At 41.4% G+C, this 26,274-nt stretch overlaps 1 long non-coding RNA gene across 1 annotated transcript in view; it reads right to left on the bottom strand.

Moving 5' to 3' along the window:
- LOC118880321 overlaps window positions 1–26,274 on the bottom strand; it is a 71,294-nt gene that overhangs the window by 698 nt on the left and 44,322 nt on the right. The window lies entirely within an intron of this gene.

The raw sequence follows: 26,274 nt of genomic DNA, 5'->3' as shown, positions 1-26,274 counted from the left end.
GGTTACTGCAGGATCGGTCTCTCTTAAAATTGCAAATCTCCAGAAGGCGTCTGTCTCGCAGGTAATCAAGAACAGATCCCCGAGCTGCCAGCGTGGTGACTTCCTCAGCTCTGGCTCCCTTCCTACGCATGGTGCTATATGAAGCGCCTTGATGCCATCGGTGCATGGCAGCGATGCCATGTAGGAATCCCGGAGCGCCAGTGCCCGGCGTGTCGAGTCCTTCCCTGCGCCAAAGTCACTGCCTGGCTGAGATCTCACCAGCATCACCGAGATGTCAGCATGCTGCGCCCTCGGCGCACACACGCTGTGCTGTCCAATGACGCCGTGAGCGCGCGCGTGCGCGCACACACACACACATGCACACACACACGCACACACACACACACCCTCTAGGTCACACATCTAGGTTGGTTCCCCAAAGTGCTTCCTTATGCCCCCAATGCCACTCCCAGATCTGTAAAATTAGCCTCTCTACTTTTGGTCCCCAGACGTGAGACCCTCACCTGGTGGAGGGTGTGTGTGGAGAAGGCAGGAGAGGACCCGAGATTAATGGATGAGGACGGGGGTGAGGGACCGTTGGCAGCTGCATTAGAAATTCTCTCGTTTACAAATCTGGGGTGTCTCTATCCCACCAAGTTTGACTCAAATCTCTTCTCCCTTATTTTCTGGAGCTGCCCATCAAAAAGGCTGCTCCCATGGGTCTGGCAGAAATGCTTGAATTCTAGCTGGACCACAATTTAGGGGCATGCAGTGACCTCCTAATATCCTTCCCAGAGTCCTCTGTTTGCTATGGAAGGGAAATCTGACAGACTAGTAATACTGTAAGGAAAATTATAGAAAAGCCAATTTTATGTACAATTAAACATATAATTTAGTCTGCGTTTGCAAAGAGCTGTTCCAATATTTATCTTTTATTCTTCATAAAAATCTAATAAATCTATAGCATTATTTCTTCCCCTCCCTCCTCCACCCAAGCACAAGTTTGTTACAGAGTCAAACAATTCTGACCAGTCCTCTGGAAAACAATCCAGCCCGATACTGGTGCATTAAGCAAGCGTGTCGTTAAAGCCTTGTTTGTCAAAGCTGATCTTTTCCAAGGTGACCGTGTCCCCAGCTCCAGGAATGCACCCACTTCAGACATTGCTGGTCAAGCAAAGCCTCTGTACTTGTCCCTGATCGATGTAGAACAAACTCCAGGATGACACTCCATCCAAGCAGGATGAGGGATGGTGAGGCTTCGACTGCAGGTGAGCAGCAGAAATGCCTCGGACCCTGAAGAGCAGACTGCCTCAAAAGTTTTGAATCAGGCTTAGCCAATGACATAATTAGCATTTCCTTTAGGAAGAAGCGAGAGAGCTATAATTTGGTTTGGTAACTCCCTCACCTGGTCAAGTAAGATGCAAACATCTACTCTCAAAGAGCTATTGTTTTCAATTCTTTCTTTTGAGATCATTTCAGCCTTACAGAAAAGTTGTAAAACTAGTACAGAGAATAACCACAGAGCCTCAAGGAGATTCCCAAATATTGACATTTTATCACAATTGCTCCATCAGTCTCTCTCTGTCTTAAGCACAGTATGTTTTTTCTGAAGCGTTGGAAAGTGAGTGGCAGACATAATAACCCCCTCTTCCCAAATACCTGCCTTACCACATTGCAATTATCAAAAGCAGGAAATCAGCATTGATATACTACCAGTATCTATCCTATAGATCTTATAACAAGTTTGCCAGTCCTACCACTAATGTCCTATGTAGCAAAAGAAAAGGAGACAGAATTTTAAGGCTTTTAGGTGAGGTCACAGTGGCTCCGAGATTCTTTCTGGTAACAAGGTAGCATAAGAATTGTTAGGGCTCAGTACACAGTAGTCGTGGTCTAAAATACTCCTTGGTATTTAGACCTTGAAACCTGCTGCTATCTTCTCAATTGAGGAGTAAGAAGTGAAGAACCAGAATGTTGATTATGTGCCTTTTTTTTAAATGAAGTATAGTTGCTGTACAATGTTATGTAAGTTACAGGTGTACAATATAGTGATTTGCAATTTTTAAAGGTTATACTCCATTTAAAGTTGTTATAAAATATTGGCTATATTCCCCGTGTTGTGCAATATATCCTTGTAGCTTATTTTATACCTAATAGTTTGTACCTCTTAACCCCCTACCCTGATACTGCCCTTTCCCCCTTCCCTCTCCCCACTGGTAACCACCAGCCCGTTCTCTATATCATGAGTCTTCTTCTCCTTTGTCATATTCACTAGTTTGTTGCATTCTTTAGACTCCACGTACAAGTAATATCATACAGCATCTGTCCTTCTCTGTCTGACCCACTTCACGCAGCATAATGCCCTCCAAGTCCATCCATGTTGCTGCAAATGGCAAAATTGCATTCCTTTTTTATGGCGGAATAGTATTCCATTGTATGTATATACCATATCTTCTTTATCCATTCATCTGTTGATGGACACTTAGGTTGCTTCCACATCTTGGCAATTTTAAATAAGGCTGCTATGAACTTTGGGGTGCATGTATCTTTTCGAATTAGTGTCCTTTTTTCAGATATATACACAGGAGTGGAATTGCTGGGTCATATGGTAGTTCTATTCCTTTTTTTTTTTTTTTTGAGAAACCTCCATACTGTTTTCCACAGTGGCTGCACCAATTTACATTCCCACCCACAGTGCACAGGGTTCCCTTTTCCCCACGCCCTCTCCAGCATTTGTCATTTGTGTTCTTCTTGAGGACGGCCATTCTGACAGGTGTAAGGCGGTATCTCATTGTGGTTTTGATTTGCATTTTCCCAATGATCAGTGATACTGAACATCCTTTCATGTACCTGTTGGCCATCTGCGTTTCCCCTTTGGAAACATGTCTATTCGGTTCTTCTACCCATCTTCTAATTGTTTCCTTTTTTTTGATGTTGAGTCATATGATCTGTTTACATATGTTGGATATTAACCCCTTATCGGTCATATAATTTGCAAATATCTTCTCCCATTCAGTAGGTTGTTCTCTTGTCTTGTTGATGGTTTCCTTTGCTGGGCAAAAGCTTTTAAATTTAATTAGGTCTCACTTGTTTATTTTTGCTTTTATTTCTTTTGCATTAGGAGACAGATCCAAAAAATATTGCTACAATTTACGTCAAAGAGTGCTCCACCTGTGTTCTCTGCTAGGAGTTTTATGGTTTCAGATCTTACATTTAGGTCTTTAGTCCATTTTGAGTTTATCTCCTTTTATTTCTTCTCTGTTTCTCTTCTGAGCAGCTTAATTCAACAACTCCTACCGACTGCCTGATACACCCAAGACACTGTCTTTGGTTCAGGAGGATACAAAGTTTTATAAGATGCAGTCTCAATACCCATGAATCAAAATGTTATTAAACAATCAGTAGCTAAGTGGAAATAAAACAGATCCTATGATAAACCATAATGGAAAAGAATATTAAAAAATGTATATGTATGTATAACTGAATCACTGTGTTGTACAGTAGAAATTAACACAACATTGTAAATTAACTATACTTCAATTTAAAAAAAAGAAAAAAAGAAAAGGAGGGATATAATAGATTATTGAGGCCCAACTGTTTGGTAGATGCCATGTCAAATGATTCATATGCATTCTCATTTTTCACAAATATGGTGACATTGGCATTATTTTCCCTGTTCCATAGATGGGAAATTGAGGCCCATAAAATTGAGAAAGCTGCCCATCAGGTCCATGCAGTGAGACTCAGAGAGGGATCTGAACCGAGGTCTGCCTCCAAAGCCCTTGCTCTGCTCCTCAAAAACGAGGTAGAAACATATCATGTGGAACAGCCGGAAGGGGAAGAGAGAGAGGGAATGAGAAAATGAAAATTAGTGAAGGGGAGGAAGCCTTCCCAGGCCTCAAGGACAAACCTATATTTGAGCACAGACTGACGAGCGGATAGGATTTTGAGGATAAAGATGAAGAAACGGTCCAGACAGAAGCGAAAGCCAGTGGCTTGAAATAGCTGTCTGCAGGGTCCTACGCTTTGACTCAGCTAAACAGCCAGATTAGGTTCTCGTGACAGAGCAGAGGAAATGCGGTTTCTTGAGGAAACACGGTTTCTTAAAAGTTCAAGTCTGCCCCAGGGGCGTCCCAGGGACGACAGAAGCCTGGAAGAGATAATTCATGCCACTGGGCAAGAAACAGCTTCTCCCCTGGAATCAGTGGTGGGCAAGCTTTCTTTTCACCATGAAGCTCTTGCTGATTTCTTTTTTCACAAGGAGGACTTGCCCATTTGAGCTAAAGAGTATAAGATGGTACTGGGAGCCCTTTTTCAAATTCTCTCTCTCCTCAGGGTGTGGTCTCTTCAGTGTGGACGGAAGCAAAGAGGCAGGACTTGCCGGACTCCTGCCTGTTAGTCAAGCAACAAACTGCAGCTGCCTTGGAAGCGATCTGGTTGGGGGAACCTCGCTATTTCTGACATAAAGAGATGTTCTTTGTTTACATTTGCATCTTCTAAGGAACTGATGCATAATAGCTTCAGCAGGACATTACATCCTGGACAAAAATCGTATTGATGACACTATCATTGACTGCTGAGAAATTATAGTTAGAAGGAAATTTTGTTTATACTTGTATGTCTATAATAGACGGAATAATTTTATATTGTAAATATTCAAATTATATTACGGACCCAGATCAGCATGTTTTGAAAGATGCTCATTTTGAAGTTTGAAAAGTTATACAGGCCTCAGCTTTAAAAAAAAAATGGTTTTTTAAGCTCCAACTCACAGTTTAAAATATTATGGAGAAGGTTTAGGCACCATTAGCCTGTCATGGGCTTAACCACTTCCGCTCTTTTCAGAGACCACGAGAGAGGAGAGCATGCCGGGCTGCCTTCCCCATCTCGCTTCAGATGCGGAGCACCACGAGCCCACGGTCCCCTCCCACAGCGCAGGGAAATACTCACTTCCCTCCCTCCAAGTTCATGAACACTGTCTACCACATTTTTCTGGGTAAAGTGCTCACATATTAATGTGATTATCATGAACAACCAGTGGGTATTAAAAAGTCACATGCTGGGGCTTCCCTGGTGGTGCAGTGGTTAAGAATCCGCCTGCCACTGCAGGGGACACGGGTTCGAGCCCTGGTCCGGGAAGATCCCACATACCACAGAGCAACTAAGCCCATGCGCCACAACTACTGAGCCTGCGCTCTAGAGCCCGCGAGCCACAATTACTGAGCCTGAGTGCCACAACTACTGAAGCCCGCGTGCCTAGAGCCCGTGCTCCACAAGAGAAGCCCCCGCAATGAGAAGCCCGTGCACCGCAACGGAGAGTGGCCCCCACCCGCCACAACTAGAGAGAGCCTGCATGCAGCAACGAAGACCCACCGCAGCGAAAAATAAATAAATAAAATTAAAAAGTCACATGCTGTTTCATACAGGTAGCCTGAGATCACCATCTCAGTAGGTGCCAAAAAACGATTTTGCTAGAAGCCCTCCTTGCAGTGTTTTGTGTTTTTTGTTTGTTTGTTCTGTTTTGTTTTGTTTTTTGTCTCTGCGTGGCTATGAAGGATCTTATTTCCCCGACCAGGGATCAAACCCGTGCCCCCTGCAGTGGAAGCACAGAGTCCTCACCACTGGATCTCCAGGGAATTCCCAGCAGTGTGTTTCTATGTGTCTCTTCTTACGTGTCTCACCACCACAGTGCAAGGCTGAGAAAAATAAAAAGTTCTCTCCCATGCACTCAACATAGCTTAAGCTATTAACTCACGCTCCCACTTAAGTCAGGGACAAGAATGCCCCACATCAAGGATAACTAATAACACTTCTTTTCTTCAGCCTTGTATCAGGCACCTAACCAATGCAGTTAAAGAGAGGAAACGAAGTAAGTGGTATAAAAAGTGGAAAGTTAGAGATAACAATTCTACAAAATTCCTTATTTGTAGGAAATGTCTCACCATTAAAAATGCAAGCAAGTTACAGTAGAGGATTACTGGACTGAATGTCAATATTATGACATAGTATGAGTGTGTTTCGTGTTTGGTAATTGCAATCATTGTTGCTTTTGTTGTGGTCATCCACTTACAATGCTTGGTGTCAGTTTATTTATCCCTTGTAAAAATAAAATACAGTGTGTGTGTGTGAAAAAAAAAATGCAAGCAAAACTACTAAAGAGTTCAGCTATGGCTTTAGAATAAACAAGTAATAACCAAGTGCAAAAGTTATTAGGAAAAAAAGGCCCCAAAAGTGGTAGCATACACTGCGAGATGCAAAAGAATAAATCTTAAAAAGTATGAGCAAGACTTTTATGGAGGAAACAATAAACGTCATTGAAGGACACACACAAGAAGGTTTTGAATAATAGAGACATATGCCCTGTCCTTAGATAGAAAGACTCATAACTATATCAGACTTGATCTGAAAAAAAGAAACTCCAATTTTTTAAAATCAACAGGGTTTTTCTCATAATTAAACATACATATTTTAAAATTCATAAGGAGTTCAGTATCTTGTAATAACCTATAATGGAAAAAATCTGAAAAATCTGGATCACTTTGCTGTACACCTGAAACTAAGACAATATTGTCAATCAACCATAGTTCAATTAAAAAAGAGAAGAAGAAGAAGAGCAAAGAGCCAAGATAATGAAGACATTTCTGAAGACGAAAAGCTGTAGGAAGGGTGAGACTTGCCTATCTGATAACAGGAACTGTTACAAAACCATGGCCAATTAGGTGGGGGAACTAGGCAAGCAGCCCAGGGCTTCAGGGAGCCCGGACACACACTGCTCTTTTCAGTAAATATGAAACAACTGATCCCCCATATGGAAGATATTATAACCATCACTTTCATCATACACAGAAATAATTCAAGGTCTATTAAAAACCTAGGCATGGAAAGCAAATGCATTAAAACATTTAAAAGAAGTATCAGAGCAAGATGCTATGACTAGGGTGGGAAAGGATTTCCTACACAAGATTTATTGAAAAGACCAAATCATAAAGATTAGGCTCCAGGAATTCCTTGGCTTGTAGCTGCTTTTCTCCCACATCTGCCTTAAACTCCATCAGCCTTCTCCTCTCTCTCTCTCTTATAAAGACACTCGCCCCTGGACATAGGACCTGCTGAATAATCCAGGGTCATCACTTCTCCATATCTTTAATTTAATTGCATCGGTAAAGACCCTTTTCCCAAATAAAGCTACATTCACAGGTTCCAGGGGTTAAGATGTGGGCATATCTTTTGGAGGCCACCAGCCAACCCCCTGCAAATACTATCAATAATCTACAGATACGTACCTCAGTAACAAAATGATTTAAACAAAAAACACTCATGGGAATAAGAAACACCACATCCTTCTCTGGGAATGTAAAGGGAGAGGTGGGGATCGGAGAGGGAGACCTTACAGAGGGGCTCAAGTGTGTCTGCAATTGTCCTCATTTTAAACGATGTGAAGTAAATGTGGCCAAACATTGAGCTTTGATAGGAATCAGTGGCCATGCTGGTGGGGGTCATCTTTTTCTCTGTACTTTTCTGTAATTATGAAATATTTCATAAATTAAAAAAATTAAACAATGCAAAGATGTTCTGTTCCTTGGCTCTCTCAGGAATTTGGAGGAGTTACTTTTGACGAGCCCTGGCCCAGCCTTGTCTACCATCTGTTCATTAAGAATCTCTCACACATTCACGACCCCTCTCAGCCCTTGGCAAGCTTGGAGTCAGAACTCTTTCACACTTACCTAACCCACCTCTCAAAACGTATGGTCTTTCCTCCCTACCATTTTGCTCATTTTAGATGCTTTGTTCCTCACTAAGGACACTTCTGCTCTGATAATGACAATATGCTCTCCAAATATCAGAGACTAATCAAAACCATCAAAACTGAACTGTACAAGCAAAAACTGCAAATAAACAACAAGGCTTCCTCATGATGTTTTTGTGCTTCTACCAAATAACTTAACCTCCCAAGGCTTTAAATTGCATTTTAACTTTTACAAAATGAGTGCTCTGGCCTTCTTCGAGAACGTGCCCGCCTCTCACCACTTTGATGGTCTGAGAGTTATTTCCCTTGGGGTGACCTGACAGTAACCGAATCACTGGCACAATCTCTCTGAAGCACTGTTTTTTCCCCAAATACCCTTTCTATGGCATCACCCCAGCCGAAACTGAGAGGTAAGGTGATTATCCTGGCCACTGCCACCTCCAAAATGGAGTCACTCTTCTTTCTCTACCCATAGAAAATCAAGACTATTCACTGAGATGTAATTTCTGACATTTCAAAAATGCAGCGGCTGAAGGAAAGCTATGATAATTTCTCTTAATCACAGTTTTCCTTTATATTTATCCTTACGGTGATTTTCTCTCTCTCTCTCTCTCTCTTCCTCACACATGCCCAGGACTAACATTCTATTTTAGGTTATGGGGAGACCAGGGAGTTGCAGAATTATTTCTATGGTTCAATTATAAAAGTAACCTAATCATTTAAAAAATCATAATCTTAAAAAAAATCATAATCTTTGAGAGTAATCATGATTAACAGCCCAGGCTTTAGAATCAGAATTTTACTTTGATTTAATTTGCTACTCCAGTGTGACATTGAACAAGTCACTTCTCTAAGCCTCAGTTGACAATGTTGAGATAGTAGTTACACCTACCATGAATCTGACATAGTTATTAAAAAATAATAAATAAGTCCTTGATGTCTCTTAGCTGATATTAATATTAGACCCTCTAAGCCAACTACTGATATTCTTCTTATGCACATTTATTGTTTTTATTGACCTTCCAGAGAAAACCATGGTCCCTGTGCTGTGGACTGCATTGCATGAAAATTATTTCTGAGCGGTGTAACCAATATAAATCTTCTGATGTTTCTTTTTTATAAAGTTGTAGTTAGAGGTCTGTGGGCTTTTGCATTCTGTTTTGTCACAGAACAAAGTATAATCATTGTTTTCAATGCTCCTACAAAGTAGTTACAATCACCACCGTCCTCTGGCTGTGCAATATTTTAGCAAGCAGACACTGCTCAGCATAAGGCAGAAGGCAATAAACTTTTAAAGAATGAATTGGCACATTGTCAAAATGTGGGACTACACTTGGAGTAGTAAAAACTATGTCCCTGTAATGTACTAAAAATCTGAAGTGCTTACCTGAGAACACTCTTCAGTGAAAGATATCTGTTTGGGCTTTTACCTGACTATCAATGACCAGTTGTCTATGATTTGGGGAAAATATTATCCTACAAGAAAGAAACTCCCCAGAGCAAAAGCTCCACCTTTAAACAAATGACAAACTAACGTGTCTCTGTGAAGGATGCATACTGCAAATTTAGAGTAGGGCTTGCAGCGACCTCAACTGAGAGATCTCTACAACATTTTAACAAACATTTTTTTTCTGATTACAAAGTAATACATTTTTTCTGATACAAAGTAGTACTGTGGAAAATGCAGATAATAAAATATCCAAAAATAATATAAATCAAGGGTAACATCACCACCTGGATAGAACCACAATTAAATTTAGCTATTTTGTAGAACATTTCAGACTCTTCTGCTGTGTGTGTGCATGTGTGTTTGTATATATATGTATTTTATATTTTTAACTCATTCTTCAGTGTACACAATACAAAACTAGACATTTCTCACTTAACAATGTTGTGTTCATTTCCTATTGTTGCTGTGACAAATTACCACAAACTTGGTGACTAAAACCAACACAAATTTAATATATTAACAGTTCTGGAGGTCAGAAGCTCAACGTGGGTCTCATTGGTCTGAAATCAAGGTATCCGCAGAGCCCTGGACCCCTTCCATGTCCAAACCCAGCAGTGGTCCATTGAGTCTCTTTCACATAGCATCCCTCTACTTTGGACTCTCCTGCCTCCTTCTTTCACCTACAAAGGCCTTTGTGAGTACCCTGGGCCCACTCAGATGATCCAAGATCATCTTCCTCTCTCATGTTTCAACTGAGAACTTAGTCACTTTAGCTTCATCTGCAACCTTAATCCCCTTTACCCAGAAGCACAATACATTCATAGGTCCCAGGGCAGCTGTGGATACCTTTGGGGTGGGGTGGGGCCCATCGTCTGCCTCCCACAAATCTATTCTGAGCACCCTTCTAGTCTTTGAATATTCCTCTATCTGTACTTTCCTTTTTAATCACTACAGTGCACCTTACTGTATGGATGGATACAACGTAAGTCATGGTACTGTTTTGCTACCATAAAGATATTTAAGTTGCTATCATTTGCCATTCCTGGGCAGTAAAAATGATGGGAGTTACAGTTTTAAATAATACTGTATATGTATTTATATATTTCTGGGAGGGCAATGAATGAGTTTCATATCAGCTCCACTTCCACCGCTGGCGTTAGCCAAGGTTCCCCGACGCCCTCACAGACCCTGGCCGTTACCTTTCCTTTCTAATGTCTGCCATATTGGTAAGTGGGAAGTTACTTTCCATTTTTATTTGCCTTTCCTTGGCTTCTACTGAGAGTGAACATGTTTACATACTTATGTTGTCCACCCGAGGTTCCTCACGTGTGACTGCGTGGCTGGGATGAGCAGACTCTGAAGTCGGCCGTGACGTCAGCGACCTTGACACTGAGACTCGGTGGGCGGTCCCTTCGCTCTTACTGAAACCCCTGGACTTGACTCTCCTTCTACCTCCTGCTCACGACATCCTTCAGTCCCCACACTGCTCCTGCTCTGCGGCATCCTGAGATGCGCCCTCTGGGTGTGACACAATTTCTGTGCCCACGGTCACGGGGGCAGCGAGCGCACTTGTTAGCAGGGTGGGGTGGGGAGGTTGCTGGAGCAGTTCCAATGGACTCTTGAGCGCTGTCCCCTCTCAGGATGGCTCTTCCGCGTGTGTCACGTGAACTTTGCATCCTTAGGCCTTCTACTAGCATGTGGCTGCATGAGCCTCCTTGACATGTGTGACAAAATGAACTGTTAGGACCGTAATTCTAAACTGAGAGAGAGCTCCTATCGCCTGAAGTCTGGATTTGCTGGAACTCTCGTCCAGCACATTATAGCCAACACTTATTGTAAAGGTTGTTCTTATGTTTATATGTCATTATTATTTAGCACCCTTTGTTTATTGTTCTTGTATACCTTCCAAAAAAAAAACTCAGTTCCTGTGCAGTGAGCTGTGCTGCGTGAATGTGACACAGACCAGTGTAAACAACACCGAGAGAGAGAGCATCTTCAGGTGCTCTGCTTTTTAATTTAGGCACAGTTAGTACATCCATGGCATTTCTCTAGATTTCAGATTCTCTCATCTCTTTCTCTCCACTTGCATTCATTTAAAGGGAGGGGGATACAGAAACGCAAAGAAAATCAGAAACAAAAACACAGTGAGTCTCTTCATTTGGAACGCAAATGAGGTGTTAAAATAAATGAAAGAATACTGGGCAAAATTCCAGAAAAACGTCAATAATGCCTGGCTGAATTTGAACAAATATCAAAAAGACGCCGAAATTCTTACATCCCAACGAGAGGCAAGCATTTCGCTGTAAGTCAGGAGTTGGAGAAAGTCGGGCTGCAGCCAGGGATGGGGGATGGGGGACAGTCTGGGTCCCCACCCCTCAGCGTTGATGACAGATTGAAATTACAGTGGAGTAATCCTGGTTCAGGCACGCAAAGTGGAGCTGGGTGGCCACTGAGGACCGGCTCGTAGACACCTTTCTGCACTGCTGAGAACTTGAATTTTCTGAACCAGAACACAACCTCCCAAGGACACGGCCAGCTGTTTTAGATCAACACCCACCAGCTGCAACGTGTGGCCTCAAGATCCCCCCTTGCAATTATGTAACCCTTTCAGACCCCAACCCCCCTTGCTTAGAAAGCATCCTCATTTCTTGCCAGCTCCAGTGATAATTCTTAACAAACAGCTCATATAAGTAACGGTGGCCTTGCGGGTTTTGTCTTTATATATTCCTCTACTTATTTTGTGATTCAACAGAACACAATTCAGATGCTTCTTGAATCTGTGCTTCCCGGGCTTCAGTCTGAACAAGCCCCAAATACAAACGCCTCTTTCTCTCAATCAGGTCTTCCTTTTTGAAACTGTCAGTTAACAGCATCATCGAGGTTTATTCGGCCCTGAGTTGTGATGAATCATGTTTCTCTGGTTTAGAGGTTTTGTTTCAGAAGCCACCCCACATCTGACCGTTCCTATAAACAGCTTTCAAAAGCTGAAGGAGGCACGGCCTGCCCCGATTTTGTGTTTGTGGATATCCCACCAATATCTGAGTGTCGCCTAATGCTTATTTTCATAATTTCCCTGAAAGAACATATCCCGATAGTCCAGATATGAACTCCAACAGGCCCCTCTGTGCCTCCCAGGGGCGGAACTCAGCGGCCGTGTCATCACCCGCCATACACACCCCCGGGTCCTTATCTTACAAAAGACTGAGAATGACTTCCTCCCAGACTGTTTCCAGAATTAAATAAGTCAATACACATGCAGTGCTTAGAGGAGTGAGCAGTAAATATTAGTTTAGCTAATGGTGGGAACACGTGATAAAGACTTTTGAATATTTGATCTGTCTGTTTAAAAAAAAAAAAAGCCACGATTAAAATCAGCAGTTTTTCATATAATTCATCACAGGCAAGAGAGTTTCACTTTGACTTTCCGACGTCACCCACATACCTGAGCTACCTTCAAGATAAAGGTTCTGAAGGTGAAATATTTCCTCTATCTACTTAGCTCTGGCCATAAGCACATATGTGAAACCTTCTGAGTCAGAATTCAGGAAATGGTCTAAATCTGTGATCTCAACCCAATTTATAAGATGGTTGATTTGAATAAATTATTGAGATGATTTCACAAATTGATTGTTCAGATTAGCATTGAACAGAGTGGCCTTTTTGATTCAATCTCATGATTTTTCTTCATGGTACCTTCCATCAACTCCTTCTAGACAACATTTACTCAATACTGAATCTGCATTCTTAGTCCTACCTACTAGATTGTGGTGATCATTAACCTAAGTAACATCCTTTAAGTGAAAAGCAGGATATTTTCATGATCATATTTCATTTTCATTGTCTCAATATTTTCCTTCTCATTATCATATTTTCATGATCTCAATACATACAACATTCCATTGTAATGGTACCAAAATCCAATCAATCATCTACTCATCAGAGGGGAAGAAGCATCTTCCTACAACACAGATGCCATTTCTAGGCACTTGGTCCACATCTGCATCCTCTTATGTAAATCAGAAACACTCTTCCGTTATTGGGCACTTCACCGAGACAACCATTTCTGAATTCTTGTTCCTGGTAGCTCTGGGTCCTAAGAAACGTCTCGACTATCTATTCCTTTAGACGAACCTAGAAACCCTTTAGTGGATCCATTCATTCACTCATTCAAGCAGCGTTTGCTGAGCAGGTGCTTCGCCTCGAGCCTTCCTCGGGGAAGCGTGGAGATGCAGATGGGACCTGAGGACTTCACGGTCTTGTAGGACTGGGAGCTGGGGAAAAGGACATGGGTACAGGAAGAGGACCTGCCAGGCTGGCTCCACATACATGGGCCATATCTCTGAAATGACAACTTTTCTTGGAGACTTCAGAGCATGAGACGCGATTCTGTCCGCCCGTGTAGGGGACAACGCATACACCAACCCCACCAGATGGCTGTGGACAGCTGACGCAGGTGGATGTGGAAAGAAAACATTCTCCTGCCCCTTGTCACACCCCCTCCCCCCCCCCCCACGCCTCCAAACAGCCCGAGTGTTTCTGCAAAGAGGTGACTCTGGGGATGCTGACAGCTCTTGCCTCCTATTTGCAAGGCAGCAACTGCTACTCTCTTCCCCGAAGAAATTGTGCCACCCTCTCCTAAAAGCAAATGAGGCAAATATCACTGCTGGCAAAAGAAATTTGCTTTCCTGCCAGGAAAAGAGAACTGGGGAAGAAGATGGGAGATTTTCCTGACCACCTCACCTAGGATCGGGTGTTGGTGCCCACTGAGAACAAAGACAGAGTTCAGTGTTCAGTACCAGCCAGTTTCCTCCACAACCAGGCAGGTGAGGGTCTGGACACCTGGAACAGCTCATTGCTAATTCCAGAGCTGAGACTGGGGAAATGCCCTTTCTCGGCATCTTAGTATCTTCCTTCATAATGAGATGATAATAAAACATACTTATTCACCTCAAAGGAAGCTACCTAGAAAAACTGGCTTTAAGCCTAGAAAGGTCTTTGAACCTACTGAGAGTTTATGAGTAGCATGACCACATCAAGTGAAAGGCCGACCACCTGGCCTGGCAGCTAAGCCACAGTGAACTTTCAAAAGCTCTTCCAGCCACCACCCTGGAGGCTGTGTGAATCCCTAGCACCTCGGAAAGATGTTGGGAAACAGGTCTTTGAAAATGATACCTTTTGCATTAGAAGGGGATGGATAAATGCCAATTTTTGAATTCTTCCAAATGTAACATCAGAACCTCTGGGTGTCTGCTGCAGAGGACCTGTCACTCAAGGGCATGTTCGTGGCCAGAAAAAATTAACAGAGGGAAAGAAGAACAATTTCTACTATTAAAGTATGTTGCTCATTGCATGCCAGACACACCATTGTGCTAAGGAATTAACTCATTAACTCATTCCGTTAATCCTCCAATCCGGATTGGAGATCAATACTGTAATTGTCCTCCTTTTCAGATAAGGTGACTGAGCTCAGGGTTAATATAAACTGGAGATACTTATGCCAGGACCATGAGGAGAGAGAAAGGCAAGCATAACCAGAAAGGCATCGTAAGATGACCGCAAACCAAGGAAATACCAACATATGGTGCCACATGGCATCACGCCAATGGAAATGAAGCCCACTTAAATGATGAAAACATCTTATTTATCCAATAGAATATTTCTAAATAAATTATTTTCCACTTTTCATATGCAAATAGGAACATAGAAGAAACGAATGTCATGACGATTAGGAAAGGTTCTTGAGATGATCTTTTGATGCGTGGACTTGGAGAGGCTACAGCCCCCAGCTATTCAACCAAACATTCCTCCAGGTGTTGCTGTGCAGGAATTTTGCAGATGTGAATCAAGTCCATAATCGGTTGACCTTAGTTAAGGGATATTTTCCTAGTTCATCTGGCTGAGCCAGATTCAGTCAGTTGGAAGACCTTGAAAGCAGAATTGAGGCTTCTCTGAAGAAGAAATTCTGCCTGGGGACAGGAGCTTCAGCCTATTTTAGAATTCCCAGCTTGTCCTATGGATTTCGGACTTGACTAGTCAGCTCCACAATCACATAACATGATGCCTTGCAATAAACCTCTTAATATTTATCTCTTGAACCCTGACTGATACAGTTCTGAAAATGTTCATTGTCATTAATGTATCAATATAAGAATGAATTAGAAACTTGCACAAGCCTCTTAGATAGCTTCATCCACCAGAGGGCAGACAGCAGAAGCAAGAAGAACTACAATCCTGCAGCCTGTGGAACAAAAACCACATTCACAGATAGACAAGATGAAAAGGCAGAGGGCTATGTACCACATGAAGGAACAAGATAAAACCCCAGAAAAACAACTAAATGAAGTGGAAACAGGCAACCTTCCAGAAGAAGAATTCAGAATAATGATAGTGAAGATGATCCAGGTCCTTGGAAAAAGAATGGAGGCAAAGATCGAGAAGATGCAAGAAATGTTTAACAAATACCTAGACGAATTAAAGAACAAACAGCTAGAAGAACTAAAGAACAAACAAACAGAGATGAACAATACAATAACTGAAATGAAAAAAAACACTAGAAGGGATCAATAGCAGAATAACTGAGGCAGAAGAATGGATAAGTGACCTGGAAGACAGAATGCTAGAATTCACTGCTGCAGAACAGACTAAAGAAAAAAGAATGAAAAGAAATGAAGACAGACTAAGAGACCTCTGGGACAACATTAAACACAACAACATTCGCATTATAGGGGTCCCAGAAGGAGAAGAGAGAGAGAAAGGACCCGAGAAAATATTTGAAGAGATTATAGTCAAAAACTTCCCTAACATGGGAAAGGAAATAGTCACCAAATGCCAGTAAGCGCAGAGAGTCCCAGGCAGGATAAACACAAGGAGAAACATGCCGAGACACATAGTAACCAACTGACAAAAATTAAAGACAAATTATTGAAAGCAACAAGGGAAAAATGACAAATAACATACAAGGGAACTCCAATAAGGTTAACAGCTGATTTCTCAGCAGAAACTCTACAAGCCAGAAGGGAGTGGCAGGACATATTTAAAGGGATGAAAGGGAAGAACCTGCAACCAAGATTACTCTATGTAGCAAGGATCTCACTCAGATTCGATGGAGAAATCAAAAGCATTACAGACAAGCAAAAGCTAAGAGAATTCAGCACCACCAAACCAGCTCTACAACAAATGCTAAAGGAACTTCTCTAAGTGGGAAACACAAGAGAAGAAAAGGACCTACAAAAAAAATAACCATAACAATTTAAAAAATGGTAATAGGAACATACATATCAATAATTACCTTAAACGTAAATGGATTAAATGCTCCAACCAAAAGACACAGGCTTGCTGAATGGATACAAAAACAAGACCCATATATATCCTGTCTACAAGAGACCCACTTCAGACCTAGGGACACATACAGGCTGAAAGTGAGGGGATGGAATATTCCATGCAAATGGAAATTAAAAGAAAGCTGGAGTAGCAATACTCATATCAGATAAAATAGACTTTAAAATAAAGAATGTTACAAGAGACAAGGACGGACACTACATAATGATCAAGGGAGCAATCCAAGAAGATATAGCAATTATAAATATATATGCACCCAACATAGGAGCACCTCAATATATAAGGCAACTGCTAACAGCCATGAAAGATGAAATCGACAGTAAGACAATAATAGTGGGGGACTTTAACACCTCACTTACAAAAATAGACAGATAATCCAAACAGAAAATTAATAAGGAATCACAAGCTTTAAATGACACAACAGACCAGATAGATTTAATTGATATTTATAGGACATTCCATCCAAAAACAGCAGATTACACTTTCTTCTCAAGTGCGCACGGAACATTCTCCAGGATAGATCACATCTTGGGTCACAAATCAAGCCTCAGTAAATTTAAGAAAATTGAAATAATATCAAGCATCTTTTCTGACCACAGCGCTATGATATTAGAAATCAATTACAGGGAAAAAAATGTAAAAAACACAAACACATGGAGGCTAAACAATACATTACTAAATAACCAAGAGATCACTGAAGAAATCAAAGAGGAAATCAAAAAATACCTAGAGACAAATGAAAACTAAAACACGACTATCCAAAACCTATGGGATGCAGAAAAAGCAGTTCTAAGAGGGAAGTTTATACTTACAAGCCTACTTCAAGAAACAAGAAAAATCTCAAATAAACAATCTAACCTTACACCTAAAGGAACCAGAGAAAGAAGAATAAACAAAACCCAAAGTTAGTAGAAGGAAAGAAATCATAAAGATCAGAGCAGAAATAAATGAAATAGAAACAAAGAAAATAATAGCAAAGACCAAAAAAACTAAAAGCTGGTTCTTTGAGAAGATAAACAAAATTGATAAACCATTAGCCAGACTCATCAAGAAAAAGAGGGAGAGGACTCAAATCAGTAAAATTTGAAATGAAAAAGGAGAACTTACAACAGACACAGCAGAAATACAAAGCATCCTAAGAGACTACTACAAGCAACACTATGCCAAAAAAAATGGACAACCTGGAAGAAATGGACAAATTCTTAGAAAGGTAATAACCTTCCAAGACTAAACCAGGAAGAAACAGAAAATATGAACAGACCAATCACAAGTAATGGAATTGAAACTGTGATTAAAAATCTTCCAACAAACAAAAGTCCAGGACGAGATGGCTTCACAAGTGAATTCTATAAAACATTTAGAGAAGACCTAACACCAATCCTTCTCAAAGTCTTCCAAAAAATGGCAGAGGAAGGAACACTCCCAAACTCATTCTATGAGGCCACCATCACCCTGATACCAAAACCAGACAAAGATACTACAAAAAAAGAAAATTACAGACCAATATCACTGATGAATATAGATGCAAACATCCTCAACAAAATACTAGCAAAAAGAATCCAACAACACATTAAAAGGATCATACACCATGATCAACTGGGATTTATCCCAGGGATGAAAGGATTCTTCAATATACGCAAATCAATCAATGTGATACACCATATTAACATATTGAAGAATAAAAACCATATGATCATCTCAATAGATGCAGAAAAAGCTTTTGACAAAATTCAACACCATTTATGATAAAAAAAACTCTCCAGAAAGTAGGCATAGAGGGAAACTACCTCAACATAATAAAGGCCATATACGACAAACCCACAGCAAACATCATTCTCAATGGTGAAAAACTGAAAGCATTTCCTCTAAGATCAGGAATAAGACAAGGATGTCCACTCTCACCACTATTATTCAACATAGTTTTGGAAGTCCTAGCCATGGCAATCAGAGAAGAAAAAGAAATAAAAGGAATACAAATTGGAAAAGAAGAAGTAAAACTGTCACTGTTTGCAGATGACATGATACTATACATAGAAAATCCTAAAGATGCCACGAGAAAACTACTAGAGCTAATCAATGAATTTGGTAAAGTTGCAGGATACAAAATTAATGCACAGAAATCTCTTGCATTCCTATATACTAATGATGAAAAATCTGAAAGAGAAATTAAGGAAACACTCTCGTTTACCACTGCAACAAAAAGAATAAAATACCTAGGAATAAACCTACCGAAGGAGACAAAAGGGCTCTATGCAGAAAACTATAAGACACTGATGAAAGAAACTGAAGATGTTACAAACAGATGGAGAGGTATACCATGTTCTTGGATTGGAAGAATCAACATTGTGAAAATGACTATACTACCCAAAGCAATCTACAGATTCAATGCAATCCCTATCAAATTACCAATGGCATTTTTTTACAGAACTGAACAAAAAATCTTAAAATTTGTATGGAGACACAGAAGACCCCAAATAGCCAAAGCGGTCTTGAGGGAAAAAGTGGAGCTGGAGGAATCAGACTCCCTGACTTCAGACTATACTACAAAGCTACAGTAATCAAGACAATACGGTACTGGCACAAAAACAGAAATATAGATCAATGGAACAGGATAGAAAGCCCAGAGAGAAACCCACGCACCTAAGGTCAACTAATCTATGACAAAGGAGGCAAGGATATACAATGGAGAAAAGACAGTCTCTTCAATAAGTGGTGCTGGGGAAACTGGACAGCTACATGGAAAAGAACGAAATTAGAACACTCCCTAACACCATACACAAAATAAACTCAAAGTGGATTAGAGACCAAATGTAAGACTGGACACTATAAAACTCTTAGAGGAAAACATAGGAAGAACACTCTTTGACATAAGTCACAACCAGATCTTTTTTGATCCACCTCCTGGAGTAATGGAAATAAAAACAAAAATAAACAAATGGGACCTAATGAAACTTAAAAGCTTTTGCAAAGCAAAGGAAACTACAAACAAGATGAAAAGACAACCCTCAGAATGGGAGAAAATATTTGCAAACGAATCAATGCACAAAGAATTAATCTCCAAAATATATAAACAGCTCATGCAGCTCAATATTAAAGAAACAAATAACCCAATCCAAAAATGGGCAGAAGACTTAAATAGACATTTCTCCAAAGAACACATACAGATGGCCAAGAAGCACATGAAAAGCTGCTCAACATCACTAATTATTAGAGAATTGCAAATCAAAACTACAATGAGGTATCACCTCACACCAGTTAGAATGGGCATCATCAGAAAATCTACAAACAACAAATGCTGGAGAGGGTGTGGAGAAAAGGGAACCCTCTTGCACTGTTGGTGGGAATATAAATTGATACAGCCACTATGGAGAACAGTATGGAGGTTCCTTAAAAAACTAAAAATAGAATGACCATATGACCCAGCAATCCCACTACTGGGCATATACCCAGAGAAAACCATAATTCAAAAAGACACAAGCACCCCAATGTTCATTGCAGCACTATTTACAATAGCCAGGTCATGGAAGCAACCTAAATGCCCATCGACAGATGAATGGATAAAGAAGATGTGGTATATATATACAATGGAATATTACTCAGCCATAAAAAGGAACAAAATTGGGTCATTTGTAAAGACATGGATGGATCTAGAGACTGTCATACAGAGTGAAGTAAGTCAGAAAGAGAAAAACAAATATCGTATATTAACGCATGTATGTGGAACCTAGAAAAATGGTACAGATGAACCGGTTTGCAGGGCAGAAATAGAGACACAGATGTAGAGAACAAACATATGGACACCAAGGGGGGAAAGCCGCGGGTGGGTGGGGGTGGGGGTGTGATGAATTGGGAGATTGGGATTGACATGTATACACTGATGTGTATAAAATGGATGACTAATAAGAACCTGCTGTATAAAAAAATAAATAGGGCTTCCCTGGTGGCGCAGTGGTTGAGAATCTGCCGGCTACTGCAAGGGGACACGGGTTCGAGCCCTGGTCTGGGAAGATCCCACATGCTGCGGAGCAACTAGGCCCATGAGCCACAACTACTGAGCCTGCGCGTCTGGAGCCTGTGCTCCGCAACAAGAGAGGCCGCGATAGTGAGAGGCCCGCGCACCGCGATGAAGAGTGGCCCCCGCTTGCCACAACTAGAGAAAGCCCTTGCACAGAAACGAAGGCCCAACACAGCAAAAATAAATTAATTAATTAATTAATTAAAAAATAAAAATCTAAAAAAATAATAATAATAAAGAAAGAAAGAAAGAAAATAAAATTCAAAAAAACAGAATGAATTAGCAGTCACATATTGTGTGTGTATAAAAACTAGTACTACAAAGTGTATGTTTAAGTGGGTTACAATTTCCCCTGCATTCTGTTTACTGATGAACTCACACCCTCAGAGGATGGAGTCAGAAAATCTCTCACTAAGCCAAAGTAAACTTTAAGTTAAAATTGAATATGAATTATTCTGAACAAATTCTGAATGGGTAGAGTCTTAACAAAGTTCCAGAGTGTTAAAAAAGAGAGAGATTTCTTCCCTCTGATTTAAAGCACATACACACACACATACACACACACACACACACACACCCCCATCAGAAAGCACCTCCCTTACTCCCACAGACATTTTCATTTGTTCCAATAGCATGAAGTCAATGCCAATGACATCCTGAACACCTTTTAGCTTTGTGACCTTGGATGAATCACTCAACATCTCTGTATCTCAAGTTGCTTATCTATAAAATAGGGATAAAATAGCGTCTGTCTTGTAGGGCTATTATGACGATTAAGTTAGCTGATATTTTGAAATGCTTAGAAGAATGTCTGGCATATGGTACGCAGCATGTATTTGTGGGTTTAGGAAGCTGGCAAGGACTTCACAGAGGAGCTGGCGCCAGAAAGAGTGGAATTAGGTCCAGAGCCTGAGGTACAATCCTGAATAGTGGGGAAAACCGGTTTGAACACAGCTTAGAGGCAGGAATGAGGAGAGCTTGTTATTGACCCTAATCAAACCAGCCTACCTGCAATGAAACCCCTTCTATTAGAAACCCCAGGGGAGAAAATGAGTGCCAGGTTATGGACAGAGCAAATCTGGATTCTAGGTCTAAAACACCATATTCAAGATATCTTAAAAACTACATGTTATGTAGTTTTTTTAATTAATTAATTAATTTTTGGCTGTGTTGGGTCTTTGTTGCTGCGCATGGGCTTTCTCTAGTTGCGGTGAGCGGGGGCTACTCTTCATTGCGGTGCGCGGGCTTCTCATTGCGGTGGCTTCTCTTGTCGCGGAGCATGGGCTCTAGGTGCGCGGGCTTCAGTAGTTGTGGCTCGTGGGTTCTGGAGCGCAGGCTCAGTAGTTGTGGCGCATGGGCTTAGTTGCTCCGCGGCATGTGGGATCTTCCCACACCAGGGATCAAACCCGGTCCCCTGCATTGGCAGGCGGATTCTTAACCACTGCACTACCAGGGAAGTCCCACATGTTATGTATTTCAAAAAGATTTTATGGTTAAACAAGCATGGAAAGTTGTATTAAATCAAGACTAACAGGTTTCTTTAAAGCAGGACTCCCCAACAGCTTTAACCTACTAATGTGCTACCAACAGGGCGCCATATGCAACAGCTCCCAAAAGGGCGACAGAACCCTCTCCCTCCAGAGCGTCTCCCAGAAGAACTGTTCTGAGATGCACACTTCCGCAAATGCCAGTTGTATTAACTCTGTTTTCTGAATTCTGTCAGCTGGGGCCTCTGCCCCTGGCGGGGCTAGCTAGTTCTCAAAGACAGCAAACTGCACACCTAGGACTCACCTTTCCTACCCAGACTGACTCAACCAGAGCTCGCAAGCCCACCCCCGCCTCTGTATGGTTCTTACACTCCCGAAGGCAATAGTCTCCTGCCCTAATCAACCCAAGGTCAGCCTCCACACCCCAGAGCCCACTGAAATGATTCTAATGAGCCGGTTCTAAGGCTGCTTACCCTCCCTTTCTTTTCCTGAGGAAACCACAATAAAGGCTGTGCCGTGCTCTCCCAGCTCCTTCTGCTTCCTGACCCACACTGTGCTCCCCCAGGTGGCCCTCCATGGCACCACCTGCCCCCTCCTCCTGGGAACTGTGAGGAACGAACTATCTTTTCCGCAGCTATTGCTGATCTGTTGGCTTCACCATGGCTGAATAACAATAAAACCTACTTTCTAAAACATCCCTGTTGCCAATGAAGGGCTTTTAAAGACTTTTAAGCATAATTATGTTGAAAAGTATTCATCTTAAGCATCGCCTCCATGCCACGTTCCAAAGTCCCAGAGCATCTTTAGAGCCACAGGAAGCCCAAAACTCAACTGAACGTTTCACTGAGAGACACAGAGGGGTCCCAAGGGCTGGAACCCTCACCTATCTGGAGTCCTGATAAACTTGCTGAGTCTTTGGGAGCTCAGAGGATCTCAAGGAGGTCCAGCCCTTTAACCCAGCCTGGATACCTAGGAATATGGACCAAATCCCACAGTTACGAGGAAGGTGATGAAAAGCCAGCCAGCTGCAGCTTCTTCGTGGTGTTTAGATAATTCTAGAGGTCTATGGCAATCAAGATCTGTGATTCACCTAAACTTTTCAGTCAAAGGCACACAAGAATTGGGAAACTGGTCCTATCTCTAAACACTTTGACCTCATCTTTTTTTCATCTGCAATATAAAAGGGGTTGAATCAGTTATTTTGTAAAGTACCTCTCAGCTCTGAAATTCTGTGGTTCTCAATTACTCTCCAGAGCTACTAATTCCAGCAAATTTTATCATCCTATAAAATAGCTCTAAGGCACAAATAGGGTTGATGTAAAATTTTTCTATCTCTATGTGCTTTTTTTTTCTTTTCTATACTATGCTGGTTCTCCAGAGTGCACTTCTCTTTTGTTAGCTACAATTGCCCCTACTATTTATTGTGAGCCAAATAAAATAAATGTTTTACTTTGGCAAAGGAAATGTACTTTATTTCCTAGCGTGGTGCCAACCTTCATTCCACACCTTGACCCATCATTTAATCAACTGTGAGCTTTATCTGCACTTGGAAAGGACATTAGGGAATTAATGAGTCATCGCCCCACCAGAGCCCTTTTAGGTCAAGAGGACACAGGTTGCATCCCCTCCCCCCAAGGGAGCACTTGGCAGAACCTGAATGGGAACTTCAGTGACCTTTGCTTGAAAGTAAGGAAATGAATCATAGGGCTTGACCAAGACTTACTAGTTCTCTCTCCAAATGAAGGAACAGGGATAAAACTGATGGCTGCCTGATAAGAAAACTGGAGCAAAGCGTAGAAGACAGAAATGCATTAGCTTGATATCTTCTGAAGGGAGAACTTTGCAACTTGATGGAGGTTGCTTTTCTGTCCTGCCTTCGTCTTAGGTGGAACCTCAAGGCCCTCATAAGTAAAATGCCAGGTTTGGAACAGGTGATATTTCAAATTGATGTCTTCCTTAGTCATTAAATGTGGAGCTCAGGGGTGAATCCCTTGACCATGCTTTGGTTGTCCATAAAGAAAACAGATCCCCAGGTGTCACAAAGCTACCAAAGAAGTATGATCCTTGCTCAAAGAAGTATTTGTGGAAAGAGAAAAAACTGTCCTATGGTCAGGACCATGAATCTTGCCTAAACAAGCCAAAATTGGAGTGCATGATTGCACAATTGGAAGGAGAAGGAAAAACAAAGGAAAAGATGATTGACATTTAGCTTGGCCAACGGATTATCAATCATGAGAAAGAAAGGCAAAAGCAATAATAAAGAAGAAAAGACTGGCTCCGTTGCTCAGCAGTGTGGAGAAGCAGGTATAAATGGTAGCCGTGAACATTAGGAGATGTGGACCATGTATTTCCTATTTTCTAGACCTTCTAGTACTGTAAAAATTGCCTCACTGTAATTATTGTTCTAGTCCTATAGGGAAAATAAATGTCTATTTATTGAACATCAGCTTATGCTTATAACTGAACTAATCATTTAGCATCTACAGAAATAAATAATTCTTGCTTTTAAAAAGTTTGCTATCAAGTGAAGGAAACAGCTAACGACAACTCATGATAATAAAAGTGCCATGGCAGAAGTAGAAATAAAAAGAAGAGTGGAAAACATATTCTTACCAAGGACCTTATGCCAAAGATGAAATTCAAGCTCAGCTTTAAAGAATGGATGAGATCTTGATAGGCAAATGAGAGGAAATTTATCCTGGGAAGACGAAACTGAGAGAGCAAAGGCATTCCTTAAAATGGTTTACAAAACTGTTTTAAATAAGATCTCCAAGTAAATGTCCTGCTCATAATGATTAGGTGGTGTCTTTAGTGGGGGCATGTCCTTGAACACACGCATTGCATCTTTACATCCCTCTTAGATTCCAGCATCTCAGCCTATCTCTCACACCTCCAGGAAACCAGATGCCATCAGAGCAAGTGTTCGTTTTACTGGTCAAGGGAAATGAGATCTTCAATTTCAAGTTTGAGGGTCCTGGCCAGAGTTGTGTTTTAGAAGGTAGATTGTGTGGCCTTCCCTGGATGAGCAATCACAAAGGTGAGTGACTCAGACACAGCCTCAGGGACTCAGCTCAGGCCAGCAGACTCCAGCCTAGAAGGACTTCGGGCAACGGGCCTGACCTCTCAGGAGCCGCTCTGGATACAAATCTCATATACAACCTAACCAACATCTTTCTAGGAAAATAAGATCATTTCTAGTACAATATTAAAAGAAAATCAGGGAAGGTTTCTGAGATGACTTTCTTTAACTGGAATGCCAATATTTTCATGTCCTCTGAATTTTTAATGTTCTCATTCTTTCTTTCCAGAAACTCCCAAATAGTTGTTTTAAAGTATATTAAAGAGGTTTTAAAGACATGCTCTGTTAAGTGTGGCTATCTGGAGGGGATTATGGGGTAGTTTCACTTTTTATTTTCTACATCTTGTTGGGTTTTTTTTTTTTGGCCATGCTGAATAGCATGTGGGATCTTAATTCCCTGACCAGGGATGGAAACCGTGCCCCCTGCAGTGGAAGCACGGAGCCCTAACCTGGCGGATTCCCCGCCAGGGAATTCCCTATTTTCTATATTTTGTATTGTTTTAATTTCTTACAGAGCAAATATATGTTTCAAGGTTTACACATATATACTTTGCAATCCAAAAAGTAATCTGTTCGGTTGAGAACTTCCTAATTCATTGTTCCATGTAAAGCAAGCTCTTCGACTATCTCTGGGTGAATGTGTATTACGTGTATATTTTTACCTACTCCGTGATGTCCTGCACTTATAAATGCTCAATAAATATTAGTTGAATAAAATTACCAAGAAGGAAGCAACACCTGTCTCTAAGTACCAGGAACATTGTCTAAAGGCCTGTCCATCACTGTCTTAACATTGTTACAGACTGAATTCTGCCTAAAATGAACAGAAAATGAGGGAAGGGAAAACCACAAAATGGGAATGTCAGAGATGTGTGAGCGCGCTGCACCCCCTTCACATACCCACCTCACTCTAAGGAATTCTGGAAGGCTGTGACCGTAATTGTCTCTTGGTTCTTTTTTTAATTAATTAATTAATTAATTTTGGCTGCATTGGGTCTTCGCTGCTGTGCGTGGGCTTTCTGTAGTTGCGGCGAGTGGGGGCTACTCTTTGTTGCGGTGCGTGGGCTTCTCGTTGCAGTGGCTTCTCTTGCTGCGGAGCACGGGCTCTAGGCATGCGGGCTTCAGTAGCTGTGGCACGCGGGCTCAGTAGTTGTGGCTCACGGGCTCTAGAGCGCAGGC

Source organism: Balaenoptera musculus, chromosome 14 (assembly GCF_009873245.2).
Source record: "Balaenoptera musculus isolate JJ_BM4_2016_0621 chromosome 14, mBalMus1.pri.v3, whole genome shotgun sequence".
Taxonomy (NCBI): domain Eukaryota; kingdom Metazoa; phylum Chordata; class Mammalia; order Artiodactyla; family Balaenopteridae; genus Balaenoptera; species Balaenoptera musculus.
The sequence above is the reverse complement of the archived record's forward strand: the minus strand, read 5'-3'. Positions and strand labels throughout refer to the sequence as shown.